At 51.0% G+C, this 17961-nt stretch overlaps 1 protein-coding gene across 1 annotated transcript in view; it reads left to right on the top strand.

Moving 5' to 3' along the window:
- Positions 1-17961, top strand: part of LOC116352978 (synaptic vesicle glycoprotein 2B-like) — a 58233-nt gene that overhangs the window by 3904 nt on the left and 36368 nt on the right. The gene's annotated exons all lie outside the window — the stretch shown is intronic.

The following is a 17961-nucleotide window of genomic DNA, read 5'->3' as shown; positions in this document are numbered from 1 at the left end:
AGGGGAAGTCTAGAGGTGGAAACAGGACACAGGGGAAGTCTAGAGGTGGAAACAGGACACAGGGGAAGTCTAGAGGTGGACACAGGGGAAGTCTAGAGGTGGATACAGGGAAAAGGAGAAGTCTAGAGGTGGATACAGGGAACAGGGGAAGTCTAGAGGTGGACACAGGGACCAGGAGAAGTCTAGTAGTGGACACAGGGAACAGGGGAAGTCTAGAGGTGGATACAGGGTACAGGGGAAGTCTAGAGGTGGACACAGGACACAGGGGAAGTCTAGAGGTGGACACAGGGGAAGTCTAGAGGTGGACACAGGGGAAGTCTAGAGGTGGACACAGGGACCAGGGGAAGTCTAGAGGTGGACACAGGGAACAGGGGAAGTCTAGAGGTGGATACAGGGAACAGGGGAAGTCTAGAGGTGGACACAGGACACAGGGGAAGTCTAGAGGTGGACACAGGACACAGGGGAAGTCTAGAGGTGGATAAAGGGAACAGGGGAAGTCTAGAGGTGGATACAGGGAACAGGGGAAGTCTAGAGGTGGACACAGGGACCAGGGGAAGTCTAGAGGTGGACACAGCAAACAGGGGAAGTCTAGAGGTGGAAACAGGACACAGGGGAAGTCTAGAGGTGGACACAGGGGAAGTCTAGAGGTGGAAACAGGACACAGGGGAAGTCTAGAGGTGGACACAGGACACAGGGGAAGTCTAGAGGTGGACACTTGGATATCCTCCAAGGTGGCATAGCAGTTCAGACGTCTTTTGTCCTCGTCTTGTCGTGTCCTGTATATATATATGTATATATATATATTTACAACTTTTTCACATACATTTTATTTTTATTTTCCATCAACTCATCTTCAAAACACTCTCCTGCAACCCGCCTCACCAATGTATATTTATAAAAAAGTATTATTTACCTCAGATCTGTAATCCTCCAAGAAGCTAGCCAGAAACTCCAAGAAGCTAGCCTGAAACTAGCCAGAAGCTAATCCAGAAGCTAGTTCAGAAGCTAGTTAGCTCCTTTACTGGCAAATCGTTTTGTGGTCATCAGCTATCCTTTAGCTCGAAAATCTATCGCCAGTTCTGTACGGCGCAGCGCGGCTCGGAACGGAACATACCGGACCAATTTTTCTCTCCATGTCCCTGGACATTCATACCCGGATCTCACAGCTAGCTAGCTGCTATCCGTGTGACCATCGGAGCTAGCAAGCTCCGTCAATCACTCCTGAGTTCCATCAATCACACCTGGGCTGCAGTCACCTATCCGGACCCGTTTTACTGCCTTCGCGGAGCCCCACCGGGCCTTCACAACTGGACTGCCGACGTTATCTACCCGAAGGAGTTATTCGGCCGGCTCCTCCGTCGCGACGTTACCTGAACGCCCATCTGCGGCCTGCTAACCGTTAGCTGTCTTACCGGCTGCTATCTGAATAGACAATCGGACAATTTTTTTATTATTATTTTTTTAAATTATTTTTTTAAATTATTATTATTATATTTTCTTCTTGGGCCTCTATAACTATATCTATTGTTTTTATTTTTGTTGTTGTTGTGTGATTTGGATTAATCCCCTCTACCACACGGAACCCCACTAATCTACTGACGGAACGTAAGGGGTGGCTAACAGACCTCCATCCTATGCTAGCTTGCTACCGATGCCCTGGCTAGCTGTCTAAATCACCAACCAACCTCTCCACTCACCGGACCCTTTTGATCACTCGACTAAGCATGCCTATCCTTAATGTCAATATGTCTTGTCCATTTCTGTTCTGGTTAGTGTTTATTGGCTTATTTCACTGTAGAGCCTCTAGTCCTGCTCACTATACCTTATCCAACCTATTAGTTCCACCACCCACACATGCAATGACATCTCCTGGTTTCAACGATGTTTCTAGAGACAATATCTCTCTCTTCATCACTCAATACCTAGGTTTACCTCCACTGTATTCACATCCTGCCATACATCTGTCTGTACATTATACCTTGATGCTATTTTATCGCCCCCAGAAACCTCCTTTTACTCTATGTTCCAGACGTTCTAGACGACCAATTCTCATAGCTTTTAGCCGTACCCTTATTCTACTCCTCCTATGTTCCTCTGGCGATGTAGAGGTGAATCCAGGCCCTGCAGTGCCTAGCTCCACTCCTATTCCCCAGGCGCTCTCTTTTGACGACTTCTGTAACCGTAATAGCCTTGGTTTCATGCATGTTAACATTAGAAGCCTCCTCCCTAAGTTTGTTCTATTCACTGCTTTAGCACACTCTGCCAACCCGGATGTTCTAGCTGTGTCTGAATCCTGGCTTAGGAAGACCACCAAAAATTCTGAAGTTTTAATTCCAAACTACAACATTTTCAGACAAGATAGAACTGCCAAAGGGGGCGGTGTTGCAATCTACTGCAAAGATAGCCTGCAGAGTTCTGTCCTACTATCCAGGTCTGTACCCAAACAATTTGAACTTCTACTTTTAAAAATCCACCTCTCTAAAAACAAGTCTCTCACCGTTGCCGCCTGCTATAGACCACCATCTGCCCCCAGCTGTGCTCTGGACACCATATGTGAACTGATTGCCCCCCATCTATCTTCAGAGTTCGTGCTGCTAGGCGACCTAAACTGGAACATGCTTAACACCCCAGCCATCCTACAATCTAAACTTGATGCCCTCAATCTCACACAAATAATCAATGAACCTACCAGGTACCTCCCCAAAACCTTAAACACGGGCACCCTCATAGATATCATCCTAACCAACTTCCCCTCTAAATACACCTCTGCTGTCTTCAACCAAGATCTCAGCGATCACTGCCTCATTGCCTGCATCCGTAATGGGTCAGCGGTCAAACGACCTCCACTCATCACTGTAAAACGCTCCCTGAAACACTTCTGCGAGCAGGCCTTTCTAATCGACCTGGCCGGGGTATCCTGGAAGGATATTGATCTCATCCCGTCAGTAGAGGATGCCTGGATATTTTTTAAAAATGCCTTCCTAACCATCTTAAATAAACATGCCCCATTCAAGAAATTTAGAACCAGGAACAGATATAGCCCTTGGTTCTCCCCAGACCTGACTGCCCTTAACCAACACAAAAACATCCTATGGCGTTCTGCATTAGCATCGAACAGCCCCCGTGATATGCAGCTGTTCAGGGAAGCTAGAAATCATTATACACAGGCAGTTAGAAAAGCCAAGGCTAGCTTTTTCAAGCAGAAATTTGCTTCCTGCAACACTAACTCAAAAAAGTTCTGGGACACTGTAAAGTCCATGGAGAATAAGAACACCTCCTCCCAGCTGCCCACTGCACTGAAGATAGGAAACACTGTCACCACTGATAAATCCACCATAATTGAGAATTTCAATAAGCATTTTTCTACGGCTGGCCATGCTTTCCACCTGGCTACTCCTACCCCGGACAACAGCACTGCACCCCCAACAGCAACTCGCCCAAGCCTTCCCCATTTCTCCTTCTCCCAAATCCATTCAGCTGATGTTCTGAAAGAGCTGCAAAATCTGGACCCCTACAAATCAGCCGGGCTAGACAATCTGGACCCTTTCTTTCTAAAATTATCTGCCGAAATTGTTGCCACCCCTATTACTAGCCTGTTCAACCTCTCTTTCGTGTCGTCTGAGATTCCCAAAGATTGGAAAGCAGCTGCGGTCATCCCCCTCTTCAAAGGGGGGGACACTCTTGACCCAAACTGCTACAGACCTATATCTATCCTACCGTGCCTTTCTAAGGTCTTCGAAAGCCAAGTCAACAAACAGATTACCGACCATTTCGAATCTCACCATACCTTCTCTGCTATGCAATCTGGTTTCAGAGCTGGTCATGGGTGCACCTCAGCCACGCTCAAGGTCCTAAACGATATCTTAACCGCCATCGATAAGAAACATTACTGTGCAGCCGTATTCATTGATCTGGCCAAGGCTTTCGACTCTGTCAATCACCATATCCTCATCGGCAGACTCGACAGCCTTGGTTTCTCAAATGATTGCCTCGCCTGGTTCACCAACTACTTCTCTGATAGAGTTCAGTGTGTCAAGTCGGAGGGTCTGCTGTCCGGACCTCTGGCAGTCTCTATGGGGGTGCCACAGGGTTCAATTCTTGGACCGACTCTCTTCTCTGTATACATCAATGAGGTCGCTCTTGCTGCTGGTGAGTCCCTGATCCACCTCTACGCAGACGACACCATTCTGTATACTTCCGGCCCTTCTTTGGACACTGTGTTAACAACCCTCCAGGCAAGCTTCAATGCCATACAACTCTCCTTCCGTGGCCTCCAATTGCTCTTAAATACAAGTAAAACTAAATGCATGCTCTTCAACCGATCGCTACCTGCACCTACCCGCCTGTCCAACATCACTACTCTGGACGGCTCTGACTTAGAATACGTGGACAACTACAAATACTTAGGTGTCTGGTTAGACTGTAAACTCTCCTTCCAGACCCATATCAAACATCTCCAATCCAAAGTTAAATCTAGAATTGGCTTCCTATTTCGCAACAAAGCATCCTTCACTCATGCTGCCAAACATACCCTTGTAAAACTGACCATCCTACCAATCCTCGACTTTGGCGATGTCATTTACAAAATAGCCTCCAATACCCTACTCAACAAATTGGATGCAGTCTATCACAGTGCAATCCGTTTTATCACCAAAGCCCCATATACTACCCACCATTGCGACCTGTACGCTCTCGTTGGCTGGCCCTCGCTTCATACTCGTCGCCAAACCCACTGGCTCCATGTCATCTACAAGACCCTGCTAGGTAAAGTCCCCCCTTATCTCAGCTCGCTGGTCACCATAGCATCTCCCACCTGTAGCACACGCTCCAGCAGGTATATCTCTCTAGTCACCCCCAAGACCAATTCTTTCTTTGGCCGCCTCTCCTTCCAGTTCTCTGCTGCCAATGACTGGAACGAACTACAAAAATCTCTGAAACTGGAAACACTTATCTCCCTCACTAGCTTTAAGCACCAACTGTCAGAGCAGCTCACAGATTACTGCACCTGTACATAGCCCACCTAAAATTTAGCCCAAACAACTACCTCTTTCCCAACTGTATTTAATTTTTATTTATTTATTTATTTTGCTCCTTTGCACCCCATTATTTTTTTATTTCTACTTTGCACATTCTTCCATTGCAAAACTACCATTCCAGTATTTTACTTGCTATATTGTATTTACTTTGCCATCATGGCCTTTTTTTGCCTTTACCTCCCTTCTCACCTCATTTGCTCACATTGTATATAGACTTGTTTATACTGCATTATTGACTGTATGTTTGTTTTTACTCCATGTGTAACTCTGTGTCGTTTTATCTGTCGAACTGCTTTGCTTTATCTTGGCCAGGTCGCAATTGTAAATGAGAACTTGTTCTCAACTTGCCTACCTGGTTAAATAAAGGTAAAATAAAAATAAATAAAAACACAGGGGAAGTCTAGAGATGGAAACAGGACACAGGGGAAGTCTAGAGGTGGACACAGGGGAAGTCTAGAGGTGGAAACAGGACACAGGGGAAGTCTAGAGGTGGATACAGGACACAGGGGAAGTCTAGAGGTGGACACAGGACACAGGGGAAGTCTAGAGGTGGACACAGGGACCAGGGGAAGTCTAGAGGTGGACACAAGACACAGGGGAAGTCTAGAGGTGGACACAGGATACAGGGGAAGTCTAGAGGTGGACACAGGGGAAGTCTAGAGGTGGAAACTGGACACCGGGGAAGTATAGAGGTGGAAACAGGACACAGGGGAAGTCTAGAGGTGGACACAGGACACAGGGGGAGTCTAGAGGTGGATACAGGGAACAGGGGAAGTCTAGAGGTGGACACAGGACACAGGGGAAGTCTAGAGTTGGACACAGGGGAAGTCTAGAGGTGGAAACAGGACACAGGGGAAGTCTAGAGGGAGACACAGGGGAAGTCTAGAGGTGGAAAAAGGACACAGGGGAAGTCTAGAGATGGACACAGGGGAAGTCAAGAGGTGGAAACAGGACACAGGGGAAGTCTAGAGGTGGACACAGTGGAAGTCTAGAGGTGGATACAGGACACAGGGGAAGTCTAGAGGTGGACACAGGACACAGGGGAAGTCTAGAGGTGGACACAGGGAACAGGTGAAGTCTAGAGGTGGATACAGGGAACAGGGGAAGTCTAGAGGTGGACACAGGACACATGGGAAGTCTAGAGGTGGAAACAGGACACAGGGGAAGTCTAGAGGTGGAAACAGGACAACGGGGAAGTCTAGAGGTGGACACAGGGGAAGTCTAGAGGTGGATACAGGGAAAAGGGGAAGTCTAGAGGTGGATACAGGGAACAGGGGAGGTCTAGAGGTGGATACATGGAACAGGGGAAGTCTAGAGGTGGATACAGGGAACAGGGGAAGTCTAGAGGTGGACACAGGGAACAGGGGAAGTATAGAGGTGGAAACAGGGAACAGGGAAAGTCTAGAGGTGGACACAGGGGAAGTCTAGAGGTGGAAACAGGACACAGGGGAAGTCTAGAGGTGGATACAGGACACAGGGGAAGTCTAGAGGTGGACACAGGGAACAGGAGAAGTCTAGAGGTGGATACAGGGAACAGGGGAAGTCTAGAGGTGGACACAGGACACAGGGGAAGTCTAGAGGTGGACACAGGGGAAGTCTAGAGGTGGACACAGGGACCAGGGGAAGTCTAGAGGTGGACACAGGGAACAGGGGAAGTCTAGAGGTGGATACAGGGACCAGGGGAAGTCTAGAGGTGGAAACAGGACACAGGGGAAGTCTAGAGGTGGACACAGGGGAAGTCTAGAGGTGGATACAGGGAAAAGGGGAAGTCTATAGGTGGACACAGGGACCAGGGGAAGTCTAGAGGTGGACACAGGGAACAGGGGAAGTCTAGAGGTGGATACAGGGAACAGGGGAAGTCTAGAGGTGGACAAGGACACAGGGGAAGTCTAGAGGTGGACACAGGGGAAGTCTAGAGGTGGACACAGGGAACAGGGGAAGTCTAGAGGTGGAAACAGGGAACAGGGGAAGTCTAGAGGTGGACACAGGGGAAGTCTAGAGGTGGAAAAAGGACACAGGGGAAGTCTAGAGGTGGACATAGGGGAAGTCTAGAGGTGGATACAGGAAACAGGGGAAGTCTAGAGGTGGACACAGGACACAGGGGAAGTCTAGAGGTGGACACAAGGGAAGTCTAGAGGTGGACACAGGGGAAGCCTAGAGGTGGACACAGGGACCAGGGGAAGTCTAGAGGTGGACACAGGGAACAGGGGAAGTCTAGAGGTGGATACAGGACACAGGGGAAGTCTAGAGGTGGAAACAGGACACAGGGGAAGTCTAGAGGTGGACCCAGGGGAAGTCTAGAGGTGGATACAGGGAAAAGGGGAAGTCTAGAGGTGGACACAGGGGAAGTCTAGAGGTGGAAACAGGACACAGGGGAAGTCTAGAGGTGGACACAGTGGAAGTCTAGAGGTGGATACAGGACACGGGGGAAGTCTAGAGGTGGACACAGGACACAGGGGAGGTCTAGAGGTGGATACATGGAACAGGGGAAGTCTAGAGGTGGATACAGGGAACAGGGGAAGTTTAGAGGTGGACACAGGGAACAGGGGAAGTCTAGAGGTGGAAACAGGGAACAGAGGAAGTCTAGAGGTGGACACAGGGGAAGTCTAGAGGTGGAAAAAGGACACAGGGGAAGTCTAGAGGTGGACATAGGGGAAGTCTAGAGGTGGAAACAGGACACAGGGGAAGTCTAGAGGTGGATACAGGACACAGGGGAAGTCTAGAGGTGGACACAGGGAACAGGAGAAGTCTAGAGGTGGATACAGGAAACAGGGGAAGTCTAGAGGTGGACACAGGACACAGGGGAAGTCTAGAGGTGGACACAAGGGAAGTCTAGAGGTGGACACAGGGGAAGTCTAGAGGTGGATACAGGGAAAAGGGGAAGTCTATAGGTGGATACAGGAAACAGGGGAAGTCTAGAGGTGGACACAGGACACAGGGGAAGTCTAGAGGTGGACACAAGGGAAGTCTAGAGGTGGATACAGGGAAAAGGGGAAGTCTATAGGTGGATACAGGTCACAGGGGAAGTCTAGAGGTGGATACAGGACACAGGGGAAGTCTAGAGGTGGACACAGGGAACAGGAGAAGTCTAGAGGTGGATACAGGAAACAGGGGAAGTCTAGAGGTGGACACAGGACACAGGGGAAGTCTAGAGGTGGACACAAGGGAAGTCTAGAGGTGGACACAGGGGAAGTCTAGAGGTGGATACAGGGAAAAGGGGAAGTCTATAGGTGGACACAGGGACCAGGGGAAGTCTAGAGGTGGACACAGGGAACAGGGGAAGTCTAGAGGTGGACACAGGGGAAGTCTAGAGGTGGATACAGGGAAAAGGGGACGTCTAGATGTGGATACAGGGAACAGGGGAGGTCTAGAGGTGGATACATGAAACAAGGGAAGTCTAGAGGTGGATACAGGGAACAGGGGAAGTCTAGAGGTGGACACAGGGAACAGGGGAAGTCTAGAGGTGGAAACAGGGACCAGGGGAAATTTAGAGGTGGACACAGGGGAAGTCTAGAGGTGGAAAAAGGACACAGGGGAAGTGTAGAGGTGGACATAGGGGAAGTCTAGAGGTGGAAACAGGACACAGGGGAAGTCTAGAGGTGGATACAGGACACAGAGGAAGTCTAGAGGTGGACACAGGGAACAGGAGAAGTCTAGAGGTGGATACAGGAAACAGGGGAAGTCTAGAGGTGAACACAGGACACAGGGGAAGTCTAGAGGTGGACACAAGGGAAGTCTAGAGGTGGACACAGGGGAAGCCTAGAGGTGGACACAGGGACCAGGGGAAGTCTAGAGGTGGACACAAGGAACAGGGGAAGTCTAGAGGTGGATACAGGACACAGGGGAAGTCTAGAGGTGGAAACAGGACACAGGGGAAGTCTAGAGGTGGAAACAGGACACAGGGGAAGTCTAGAGGTGGACACAGGGGAAGTCTAGAGGTGGATACAGGGAAAAGGGGAAGTCTAGAGGTGGACACAGGGGAAGTCTAGAGGTGGAAACAGGACACAGGGGAAGTCTAGAGGTGGACACAGTGGAAGTCTAGAGGTGGATACAGGACACGGGGGAAGTCTAGAGGTGGACACAGGACACAGGGGAGGTCTAGAGGTGGATACATGGAACAGGGGAAGTCTAGAGGTGGATACAGGGAACAGGGGAAGTCTAGAGGTGGACACAGGGAATAGGGGAAGTCTAGAGGTGGAAACAGGGAACAGGGGAAGTCTAGAGGTGGACACAGGGGAAGTCTAGAGGTGGAAAAGGGACACAGGGGAAGTCTAGAGGTGGACATAGGGGAAGTCTAGAGGTGGAAACAGGACACAGGGGAAGTCTAGAGGTGGATACAGGACACAGGGGAAGTCTAGAGGTGGACACAGGGAACATGAGAAGTCTAGAGGTGGATACAGGAAACAGGGGAAGTCTAGAGGTGGACACAGGACACAGGGGAAGTCTAGAGGTGGACACAAGGGAAGTCTAGAGGTGGACACAGGGGAAGCCTAGAGGTGGACACAGGGACCAGGGGAAGTCTAGAGGTGCACACAGGGAACAGGGGAAGTCTAGAGGTGGATACAGGGACCAGGGGAAGTCTGAGGTGGACACAGGACACAGGGGAAGTCTAGAGGTGGAAACAGGTCACAGGGGAAGTCTAGAGGTGGAAACAGGACACAGGGGAAGTCTAGAGGTGGACACAGGGGAAGTCTAGAGGTGGATACAGGGAAAACGGGAAGTCTAGAGGTGGACACAGGGGAAGTCTAGAGGTGGAAACAGGACACAGGGGAAGTCTAGAGGTGGACACAGTGGAAGTCTAGAGGTGGATACAGAACACGGGGGAAGTCTAGAGGTGGACACAGGACACAGGGGAAGTCTAGAGGTGGACACAGGGGAAGTCTAGAGGTGGAAACAGGACACAGGGGAAGTCTAGAGGTGGACACAGGGAACAGGAGAAGTATAGAGGTGGATACAGGGAACAGGGGAAGTCTAGAGGTGGACACAGGACACAGGGGAAGTCTAGAGGTGGACACAGGGGAAGTCTAGAGGTGGACACAGGGGAAGCCTAGAGGTGGACACAGGGACCAGGGGAAGTCTAGAGGTGGACACAGGGAACAGGGGAAGTCTAGAGGTGGATACAGGGACCAGGGGAAGTCTGAGGTGGACACAGGACACAGGGGAAGTCTAGAGGTGTACACAGGGGAAGTCTAGAGGTGGACACAGGGGAAGTCTAGAGGTGGATACTGGGGAAGCCTAGAGGTGGACACAGGGACCAGGGGAAGTCTAGAGGTGGAAACAGGACACAGGGGAAGTCTAGAGGTGGACACAGTGGAAGTCTAGAGGTGGATACAGAACACGGGGGAAGTCTAGAGGTGGACACAGGACACAGGGGAAGTCTAGAGGTGGACACAGGGGAAGTCTAGAGGTGGAAACAGGACACAGGGGAAGTCTAGAGGTGGACACAGGGAACAGGAGAAGTATAGAGGTGGATACAGGGACCAGGGGAAGTCTAGAGGTGGACACAGGACACAGGGGAAGTCTAGAGGTGGACACAGGGGAAGTCTAGAGGTGGACACAGGGGCAGCCTAGAGGTGGACACAGGGACCAGGGGAAGTCTAGAGGTGGACACAGGGAATAGGGGAAGTCTAGAGGTGGATACAGGGAACAGGGGAAGTCTAAAGGTGGATACAGGGAACAGGGGAAGTCTAGAGGTGGACACAGGACACAGGGGAAGTCTAGAGGTGGACACAGGGGAAGTCTAGAGGTGGACACAGGGGAAGCCTAGAGGTGGACACAGGGACCAGGGGAAGTCTAGAGGTGGACACAGGGAACAGGGGAAGTCTAGAGGTGGATACAGGGACCAGGGGAAGTCTGAGGTGGACACAGGACACAGGGGAAGTCTAGAGGTGGACACAGTGGAAGTCTAGAGGTGGATACAGGACACGGGGGGAAGTCTAGAGGTGGACACAGGACACAGGGGAAGTCTAGAGGTGGACACAGGGGAAGTCTAGAGGTGGAAACAGGGAACAGGGGAAGTCTAGAGGTGGACACAGGACACAGGGGAAGTCTAGAGGTGGACACAGTGGAAGTCTAGAGGTGGATACAGGACACGGGGGAAGTCTAGAGGTGGACACAGGACACAGGGGAAGTCTAGAGGTGGACACAGGGGAAGTCTAGAGGTGGAAACAGGGAACAGGGGAAGTCTAGAGGTGGACACAGGACACAGGGGAAGTCTAGAGGTGGACACAGGGGAAGTCTAGAGGTGGACACAAGGAACAGGAGAAGTCTAGAGGTGGATACAGGGAACAGGGGAAGTCTAGAGGTGGACACAGGACACAGGGGAAGTCTAGAGGTGGACACAGGGGAAGTCTAGAGGTGGATACTGGGGAAGCCTAGAGGTGGACACAGGGACCAGGGGAAGTCTAGAGGTGGACACAGGGAACAGGGGAAGTCTAGAGGTGCATACAGGGAACAGGGGAAGTCTAGAGGTGGACACAGGACACAGGGGAAGTCTAGAGGTGGAAACAGGACACAGGGGAAGTCTAGAGGTGGACACAGGGGAAGTCTAGAGGTGGATACAGGGAAAAGGGGAAGTCTAGAGGTGGATACAGGGAACAGGGGAAGTCTAGAGGTGGACACAGGGACCAGGGGAAGTCTAGAGGACGACACAGGGAACAGGGGAAGTCTAGAGGTGGATACAGGGAACAGGGGAAGTCTAGAGGTTGACACAGGACACAGGGGAAGTCTAGAGGTGGACACAGGGGAAGTCTAGAGGTGGACACAGGGGAAGTCTAGAGGTGGATACAGGGAAAAAGGGGAAGTCTAGAGGTGGATACAGGGAACAGGGGAGGTCTAGAGGTGGATACATGGAACAGGGGAAGTCTAGAGATGGATACAGGGAACAGGGGAAGTCTAGAGGTGGACACAGGGTAAGTCTAGAGGTGGAAAAAGGACACAGGGGAAGTCTAGAGGTGGACACAGGGGAAGTCTAGAGGTGGAAACAGGACACAGGGGAAGTCTAGAGGTGGATACAGAACACAGGGGAAGTCTAGAGGTGGACACAGGGAACAGGAGAAGTCTAGAGGTGGATACAGGGAACAGGGGAAGTCTAGAGGTGGACACAGGACACAGGGGAAGTCTAGAGGTGGACACAGGGGAAGTCTAGAGGTGGACACAGGGGAAGCCTAGAGGTGGACACAGGGACCAGGGGAAGTCTAGAGGTGGACACAGGGAACAGAGGAAGTCTAGAGGTGGATACAGGGACCAGGGGAAGTCTAGAGGTGGACACAGGGACCAGGGGAAGTCTAGAGGTGGACACAGGGAACAGGGGAAGTCTAGAGGTGGATATAGGGAACAGGGGAAGTCTAGAGGTGGAAACAGGACACAGGGGAAGTCTAGAGGTGAAAACAGGACACAGGGGAAGTCTAGAGGTGGACACAGGGGAAGTCTAGAGGTGGATACATGGAATAGGGGAAGTCTAGAGGTGGATACAGGGAACAGGGGAAGTCTAGAGGTGGACACAGGGAACAGGGGAAGTCTAGAGGTGGACACAGGGACCAGGGGAAGTCTAGAGGTGGACACAGGGAACAGGGGAAGTCTAGAGGTGGATATAGGGAACAGGGGAAGTCTAGAGGTGGACACAGGACACAGGGGAAGTCTAGAGGTGGATACAGGGGAAGTCTAGAGGTGGACACAGGGACCAGGGGAAGTCTAGAGGTGGACACAGGGAACAGGGGAAGTCTAGAGGTGGATACAGGGAACAGGGGAAGTCTAGAGGTGGACACAGGACACAGGGGAAGTCTAGAGGTGGACACAGGACACAGGGGAAGTCTAGAGGTGGATAAAGGGAACAGGGGAAGTCTAGAGGTGGATACAGGGAACAGGGGAAGTCTAGAGGTGGACACAGGAACCAGGGGAAGTCTAGAGGTGGACACAGCGAACAGGGGAAGTCTAGAGGTGGAAACAGGACACAGGGGAAGTCTAGAGGTGGACACAGGGGAAGTCTAGAGGTGGAAACAGGACACAGGGGAAGTCTAGAGGTGGACACAGGACACAGGGGAAGTCTAGAGGTGGACACAGGGGAAGTCTAGAGGTGGAAACAGGACACAGGGGAAGTCTAGAGGTGGACACAGGGGAAGTCTAGAGGTGGAAACAGGACACAGGGGAAGTCTAGAGGTGGATACAGGGCACAGGGGAAGTCTAGAGGTGGACACAGGACACAGGGGAAGTCTAGAGGTGGACACAGGGACCAGGGGAAGTCTAGAGGTGGACACAGGACACAGGTTGAAGTCTAGAGGTGGACACAGGACACAGGGGAAGTCTAGAGGTGGACACAGGGGAAGTCTAGAGGTGGAAACAGGACACAGGGGAAGTCTAGAGGTGGAAACAGGACACAGGGGAAGTCTAGAGGTGGAAACAGGACACAGGGGAAGTCTAGAGGTGGAAACAGGACACAGGGGAAGTCTAGAGGTGGACACAGGGGAAGTCTAGAGGTGGAAACAGGACACAGGGGAAGTCTAGAGGTGGACACAGGGGAAGTCTAGAGGTAGATACAGGACACAGGGGAAGTCTAGAGGTGGGCACAGGGGAAGTCTAGAGGTGGACACAGGGGAAGTCTAGAGGTGGATACAGGACACAGGGGAAGTCTAGAGGTGGACACAGGGGAAGTCTAGAGGTGGAAACAGGACACAGGGGAAGTCTAGAGGTGGACACAGGACACAGGGGAAGTCTAGATGTGGACACAGGACACAGGGGTAGTCTAGAGGTGGATACTGGGGAAGCCTAGAGGTGGACACAGGGACCAGGGGAAGTCTAGAGGTGGACACAGGGAACAGGGGAAGTCTAGAGGTGCATACAGGGAACAGGGGAAGTCTAGAGGTGGACACAGGACACAGGGGAAGTCTAGAGGTGGAAACAGGACACAGGGGAAGTCTAGAGGTGGACACAGGGGAAGTCTAGAGGTGGATACAGGGAACAGGGGAAGTCTAGAGGTGGACACAGGGACCAGGGGAAGTCTAGAGGTGGACACAGGGAACAGGGGAAGTCTAGAGGTGCATACAGGGAACAGGGGAAGTCTAGAGGTGGACACAGGACACAGGGGAAGTCTAGAGGTGGAAACAGGACACAGGGGAAGTCTAGAGGTGGACACAGGACACAGGGGAAGTCTAGATGTGGACACAGGACACAGGGGTAGTCTAGAGGTGGATACTGGGGAAGCCTAGAGGTGGACACAGGGACCAGGGGAAGTCTAGAGGTGGACACAGGGAACAGGGGAAGTCTAGAGGTGCATACAGGACAAAGGGGAAGTCTAGAGGTGGATACTGGACACAGGGGAAGTCTAGAGGTGGAAACAGGACACAGGGGAAGTCTAGAGGTGGAAACAGGGGAAGTCTAGAGGTGGATACAGGGACCAGGGGAAGTTTAGAGGTGGATACAGGACACAGGGGAAGTCTAGAGGTGGACACAGGGAACAGGGGACATCTAGAGGTGGACACAGGACACAGGGGAAGTCTAGAGGTGGACACAGGGAACAGGGGAAGTCTAGAGGTGGAAACAGGACACAGGGGAAGTCTAGAGGTGGATACAGGGCACAGGGGAAGTCTAGAGGTGGACACAGGACACAGGGGAAGTCTAGAGGTGGACACAGGGACCAGGGGAAGTCTAGAGGTGGACACAGGACACAGGGGAAGTCTAGAGGTGGACACAGGACACAGGGGAACTCTAGAGGTGGACACAGGGGAAGTCTAGAGGTGGAAACAGGACAAAGGGGAAGTCTAGAGGTGGAAACAGGACACAGGGGAAGTCTAGAGGTGGAAACAGGACACAGGGGAAGTCTAGAGGTGGACACAGGGGAAGTCTAGAGGTGGAAACAGGACACAGGGGAAGTCTAGAGGTGGACACAGGGGAAGTCTAGAGGTAGATACAGGACACAGGGGAAGTCTAGAGGTGGGCACAGGGGAAGTCTAGAGGTGGACACAGGGGAAGTCTAGAGGTGGATACAGGACACAGGGGAAGTCTAGAGGTGGACACAGGGGAAGTCTAGAGGTGGAAACAGGACACAGGGGAAGTCTAGAGGTGGACACAGGACACAGGGGAAGTCTAGATGTGGACACAGGACACAGGGGTAGTCTAGAGGTGGATACTGGACACAGGGGAAGTCTAGAGGTGGAAACAGGACACAGGGGAAGTCTAGAGGTGGAAACAGGGGAAGTCTAGAGGTGGATACAGGGACCAGGGGAAGTTTAGAGGTGGATACAGGACACAGGGGAAGTCTAGAGGTGGACACAGGGAACAGGGGACATCTAGAGGTGGACACAGGACACAGGGGAAGTCTAGAGGTGGACACAGGGAACAGGGGAAGTCTAGAGGTGGACACAGGACACAGGGGAATTCTAGAGGTGGACACAGGGAACAGGGGAAGTCTAGAGGTGGACACAGGACACAGGGGAAGTCTAGAGGTGGACACAGGGGAAGTCTAGAGGTGGACACAGGACACAGGGGAAGTCTATTGGTGGATATAGGCGAAGTCTAGAGGTAGATACAGGACAGTGAAGGCAGAATGACATTTCTGCAGTCTTAATCTGGATTAATCCGTCATGAGGACATACACACACAGTGAGGATTGCTACCGGTGTCAACTAGTACACACAGGAACTACTCTGGCTGTACGCCCACTCTCTCTCCGTACTCTCTGTCTGTCTTGGTGAAAGACTAGGGAATGACAGTCATCCTGTGAGCCATCCTGTGAACATGCTGGGTCTGACTGACAGACAGACAAACACTGGCTAGACACAGAGTAATGGACACCTTCGAGGAAAAGGCCAGACTCCTGTAATCTCTGTCAGTGATACAGAACAGGAAGACTCCTGGTTCAATCAGAGAACACACGTCAGTTATCCAGTGACCACACATTATCTCTCCGTCATTGCTTCACATGACATCAAAATGGCGTCACAGACGAGACAGGGGCTCAGCACATTGAATGAGCAGTACTCAAATCAAATCAAATGTATTTATATAGCCCTTCGTACATCAGCTGATATCTCAAAGTGCTGTACAGAAACCCAGCCTAAAACCCCAAACAGCAAGCAATGCAGGTGTTGAAGCACGTTGGCTAGGAAAAACTCCCTAAAAAGGCCAAAACCTAGGAAGAAACCTAGAGAGGAACCAGGCTATGAGGGGTGGGCAGTCCTCTTCTGGCTGTGCCGGGTGGAGATTATAACAGAACATGGCCAAGATGTTCAAATGTTCATAAATGACCAGCATTGTCAAATAATAGGTCTGGGACAGGTAGCACGTCCGGTGAACAGGTCAGGATTCCATAGCCGCAGGCAGAACAGTTGAAACTGGAACAGCAGCACGGCCAGGTGGACTTGGGACAGCAAGGAGTCATCATGCCAGGTAGTCCTGAGGCATGGTCCAAGGGCTCAGGTCCTCCGAGAGAGAGAAAGAAAGAGAGAAAGAGAGAATTAGAGAGAGCATACTTAAATTCACACAGGACACCGGATAAGACAGGAGAAGTACTCCAGATATAACAAACTGACCCTAGCCCCCCGACACATCAATTACTGCAGCATAAATACTGGAGGCTGAGACAGGAGGGATCAGGAGACACTGTGGCCCCATCCGATGATACCCCCGGACAGGGCCAAACAGGAAGGATATAACCCCACCCACTTTGCCAAAGCATAGCCCCCACACCACTAGAGGGATGTCTTCAACCACCAACTTACCATCCTGAGACAAGGCCGAGTATAGCCCACAAAGATCTCCGGCACGACACAACCCAAGGGGGGGCGCCAACCCAGGCAGGAAGATCACATCAGTGACTCAACCCAGTCAAGTGACTTGGCATGGAAGAGCACCAGTAAGCCAGTGACTCAGCCCCTGTAATAGGGTTAGAGGCAGAGAATCCCAGTGGAAAGAGGGGAACCGGCCAGGCAGAGACAGCAAGGGCGGTTCGTTGCTCCAGAGCCTTTCCGTTCACCTTCACACTCCTGGGCCAGACTACACTCAATCATATGACCCACTGAAGAGATGAGTCTCCATAAAGACTTAAAGGTTGAGACCAAGTCTGCGTCTCTCACATGGGTAGGCAGACCATTCTATAAAAATGGAGCTCTATAGGAGAAAGCCCTGCCTCCAGCTGTTTGCTTAGAAATTCTAGGGACAATTAGGAGGCCTGCTTCTTGCGACCGTAGCATACGTGTAGGTATGTACGGCAGGACCAAATCAGAGAGATAGGTAGGAGCAAGCCCATGTAATTTTTTATTTTATTTATTTATTTCACCTTTATTTAACCAGGTAGGCTAGTTGAGAACACCTTTATTTAACCAGGTAGGCTAGTTGAGAACACCTTTATTTAACCAGGTAGGCTAGTTGAGAACAAGTTCTCATTTGCAACTGCGAACGGGCCAAGATGAAGCATAGCAGTGTGAACAGACAACACAGAGTTACACATGGAGTAAACAATTAACAAGTCAATAACACAGTAGAAAAAAAGGGGAGTCTATATACATTGTGTGCAAAAGGCATGAGGAGGTAGGAGAATAATTACAATTTTGCAGATTAACACTGGAGTGATAAATGATCAGATGGTCATGTACAGGTAGAGATATTGGTGTGCAGAAGAGCAGAAAAGTAAATAAATAAAAACAGTATGGGGATGAGGTAGGTGAAAATGGGTGGGCTATTTACCAATAGACTATGTACAGCTCAGTACATAGTATGGGTTGGTTGTCACAGTGTTTACCATTAGTTTTCCTGTGGTAACCAGTATGGGTTGGTTGTCACAGTGTTTACCACAGGAAAAGGGAAGTCTAGAGGTGGACACAGGACACAGGGGAAGTCTATTGGTGGATATAGGCGAAGTCTAGAGGTAGATACAGGACAGTGAAGGCAGAATGACATTTCTGCAGTCTTAATCTGGATTAATCCGTCATGA

The sequence above is a fragment of the Oncorhynchus kisutch genome, unplaced genomic scaffold (genome assembly GCF_002021735.2).
Source record: "Oncorhynchus kisutch isolate 150728-3 unplaced genomic scaffold, Okis_V2 scaffold3334, whole genome shotgun sequence".
Classification (NCBI taxonomy): domain Eukaryota; kingdom Metazoa; phylum Chordata; class Actinopteri; order Salmoniformes; family Salmonidae; genus Oncorhynchus; species Oncorhynchus kisutch.
The sequence above is the reverse complement of the archived record's forward strand: the minus strand, read 5'-3'. Positions and strand labels throughout refer to the sequence as shown.